This window comes from Lactuca sativa, chromosome 5 (genome assembly GCF_002870075.4).
Source record: "Lactuca sativa cultivar Salinas chromosome 5, Lsat_Salinas_v11, whole genome shotgun sequence".
In the NCBI taxonomy this organism is placed as follows: Eukaryota; Viridiplantae; Streptophyta; class Magnoliopsida; order Asterales; family Asteraceae; genus Lactuca; species Lactuca sativa.
This window is the reverse complement of record NC_056627.2, coordinates 255,781,638-255,785,915: the sequence shown is the minus strand read 5'-3', so window position 1 is coordinate 255,785,915 and position 4,278 is coordinate 255,781,638.

The following is a 4,278-nucleotide window of genomic DNA, read 5'->3' as shown; positions in this document are numbered from 1 at the left end:
CTCGACGAGTTGGTTAGTCGACTCGACGAGTAAATTAGGGTTTTTCCCGAAGAATCTACTCGGCAAGTTGACGAGACAAATCGACGAGTTAAGTTGGATTTTCATAACATTTATGAGGAAACGAGGGAACTAGACGAGTCACATAGATGCATTCGATGAGTTGGGTCAACATGGATTGTTGACTCAAGTGTTGACTTTTGTTGACTTTAGGGTTGGTCAAGACATGGATTATAGAGACCATGGAAGGGTAGAATTGTCTTTTACCCATTCCAAGAGTTATAGTGATGGGTTAACTTAATTTATTTAGAGTTGAGGTTATAAGTGTTAATTAGAGATTATTATGGCATGTAGGCGGAGATTAGACTGTTCGAGGGGTACGAGGCTTACTTGCTTACTTACAAGGTGAGTTGTAACACCCCATTTATAAAATAAATAAATAAATGTATATAAGCCCTAAAATGAATAATAATTGAGCGAGACGTTAGTTTCGAGGAGTTAAAAGTCATAATTACAGAAGTCAGGGTGCATTTGGTAATAAATGGATTTAAATTGAAAAGATTTGAAGGCTTAAGGGGTTATTGGTAATATAGGGATCTATTATGAAAGGAATTTATGGGATCAGGGTTTAAAAGGTAAATTTTGGATTGATGCCGAAAATTATATGGGGAAGAGGGACCAAAAGTGTATTTTTGGCAGTGTAGTTTGATTTTGAGTTATGGGATATATCCGATCCCTCATCCTCTCGTCAAAGGGGTGCAGCCAAAGAACCCAAACCTTAGATCGTGAGTTATCACAGCCGCCATCATCAATTTTGCTCTTACTCCGGTCACCCATGGTTGCCAACGACAACTACTCCCAGCCAATGTCGCCGCTACCCAGGGAAGCCGCCTACGATCCAATTTCGTCGTCGATTTGGGCCACCGTTAGTCGTTGTGGACGAAGACAAGGAGTCGCCTCCTTCCACCGTTCCATCCGCCATTGTTTCATCACCTCTCCGACCACCGAGCGCCATCTCCGGCCGCTAGCGCTGTTGTTGCTGCAGTACCGCCGTTGGGCCGCCTCTCCGTGTTTTTTTCTTCTTCTTCTTTTACTCAGTCAGCCATATCGCCGGTATCGATAGGATGGGACACCGCCATGGTCGTGGTGGGGTACTACCGACGACGCTGTGAGCGTCAAGAACCACCGGGAGCTGCTGCCCGCCTCCCTATGTACGCCGCCGCCTTTGCGGTTCTTCTAAGTTGCTCCGGTTGTGCTCCGCCATCCTTTCCCGTCGTCACAAGCTCGCTGCCGCTGGAAGATCTCACGAATAGTATAGACTAGCCACTGCCACCACCGTGAGGTGGTGGCTGCCATCGCAGTGTGCCATAAGGTGGGTGGCTAGGGTTGTGTTGTAATCATTTAGGGTATTTTGTTTAGTAGGAGTTCACGGAAAAGCTACCGCCACCACCGTGAGGTGGTGGCTGCCGCCTTGTACCACCGCCGGCCACCACTAGGGTTGTGTGTGTGTGTGTGTTAGTTAGTTAGTGTGTGTATATAAAGCATTGTAATTGTAATTTCCAAAATATTAATGAAAATAAATGGAAAACCACCACCTTAGGGTGGTGGCCGCCGCCGAGAGCCGCCATTGACCACCACTACCCGAGGCGGTGGGGGGTGGTGCCCCACAAGCAAACCCTAATGGGCCTAGCAAGATCCTAATGGGCTCAAAGATTAATTTTGGGCCTATTGGGCCATGTTTGAGTGGAAACCCTAATTAGGGTTTTGGAAAACCCTAATTGTGAGTAATTGGGCCTTAGACTTATTGGACCCATCTTTGGGCCATTGGGATTGGAGTGTGTGTTAAGCCCAAATCACTCCATATCACTTATCTAGTAGAGTAAAGGACTTAATGGATTAAGTCCTTAATGGGTTAAGTAAGAAACACTTAACCCTAGTTATCATTTGATGTGAAACCCTAATTTCACTTGGGCTTTGTGTTTGTCCATCCAAGAATAATCAAATGGACTAGAGTAATTAGTTGGGCTCTAGGGTAAGGCCCATATGAAGGATTGGGCCCAATTTGGAAAATTAGGCCATAGATGGGCCATAGTTGGGCCTTGATGGTTGTATGATATTGGGCCCTTAGAATGAGACATGTTGGACTGGACTGAACAATTGGGCCTTAAGGGAAGTCCATGTAGAGGTTTGGGCCCAATTTGGAAAGTTGGGCCATAGGTTGGGCTTTGATCCCTAGTTGACTTTGGGCCTATGGATTGGGCAAGGGCTTGGGTAAGCCAAGCTAGGGTAATGTAGTAATTATCCAAAGTATATATTTATAGTTATGAGTTCGAACCCAGTTATTAATTGGGTGTTATTTGGGTGTTGACAGTTCGGGAATCTGTCATCCAGCAGCTAGGGTTGAGTCTGCGGGACTTTAGCAGTGTGAGGTGAGTTTCCTTCCAGTAGGAACAGGTCTACGGCCACAATGTGGGCCCATTTAGTTAGCAGTAGTTCCGGACTACAGTCTGATGCAGTAGTTCATTATGTCTGGTGTCTTTGTGATACAGATGAGTTATGTGTTCCAGACTATGGTCTGATGCAGTATGTAGTATATGTGTTTAGATTACATGCTATGATTATGTTATGCTATGTTCAGTTAGTTCCGGACCTCGGTCCGATGCAGTAGTTAGAGTGCTTGATATCTTTGTGATTCAAGCATGGTTTGTGTTATGTGTTCCGGACTCTGTTCCGATGCAGTATGCAATATATGTATTCATGCTAGTTGATATGTTTATGCTATGTTCAGTCAGTTCCAGACTTTGGTCCGATGCAGGGGACAAGGTCCCAATCAGTTCCGGACTTCGGTCTGATGCAGTCATTTCCGGACTTCGGTCCGATGCAGATGGCAAGGCCCTGGTTGGTTCCAGACTCCGGTCCGATGCAGTTTCTGGACTTCAGTATGATGTAGAGAACAAGGCCCTGGTTAGTTTCCGGACTTCAAACCGATGCAGTTTCCGGACTTCGGTCCAATGCAGTGGGCAAGGCCCAATAGATGCTTTATATGTTATTGTCTGTTATGTGGTAGTTTGGGGGAGCTCACTAAGCTTCGTGCTTACGGTTTTTAGTTTTGGTTTCAGGTACTCAGTTTTCAAAAGAGTAGCTCGGGAAGTTGCAGTGTACACACCATTTGTTCAGCATGGGATGTTTATACTCTGATATATTTGACAGTTGTTATGATATTTTGAGATATATTGTTTATGATTCTTATATGACGTCGATGAATATGGTTTTATTGCTGATTTAAAACGAAATTTTCAGACTGTGTTTTTGGGATGTTACATGAGTCTTCTCACTATACTTACCTTAGTGGTAACATTCTGTGACCGAGGGCCTTGTATGCTTATTCTGAGTTATGTGATATCATAGATTATGTCTTTATGATTTATGTTGTGTATTATCCTGAGCTTTATTGAGTTAGGACCGGAGGGTCCAACCCGAGTTGTGGGACTGGAGGGTCTCCACGGAGACACATTGACCGGAGGGTCTTTATCGAGTTATAGCCATGAGATGCTAATGAGATGTGTGTGGTATTTTAGGGAACTCACTAAGCTTTGTGCTTACCGTGTTTTGTGATATGTGTTTTAGGTACTTCTCATGATCGTGGGAAGGCGTCAACTTGATTGTACACACGAGATGGAGTTTATGTTTTGAGGATCCTGGATTTTAGCAAACAATTTATGAATTTGTGTTTTTGAAAATTTGACAATTGGTGTTTTTGGAATGTGATATTGAGAATTATGTGATTTTGAAAATGAAAATTTTGTTTGAAAATTTACGGTGTTACATGGTGAGCAACGGAGACAACGATGGTAGGCATGGCAGACGGAGAAGGCGACGACATGCATGAGCTATTATAGAGCAGAGAAATCTGACGACGTTGTTGAGTAGAGTAGAAATTAGGGGAAAATCTGGCACTACATTAGAGTGCGTGCGGTGGTGCGGTCGGACAGGAAGGAGACAACGGTTTTGGTTTGGACGGCTATGGCATAAGGAGGAGAAAAAAGGTTGAAGAAGACCGATGGAGGGAGGTACGATGATGAGGGAGCACCGATGTATGTTGAGGCGTTGCGAGAAAAGAATGTGTATTTTTATGTTTAGATTTTTGTGAACACCTTAGAAGACATTGGTCCATGTCTTGTCAAGAAGATCTCACGCAAAGTTTTTAGTTTTATTCATTTCCAAAAAAAAAAAAACAGTATGCGATGACATATTTGTACGTGTGGTCTGTGTGGCACAGAC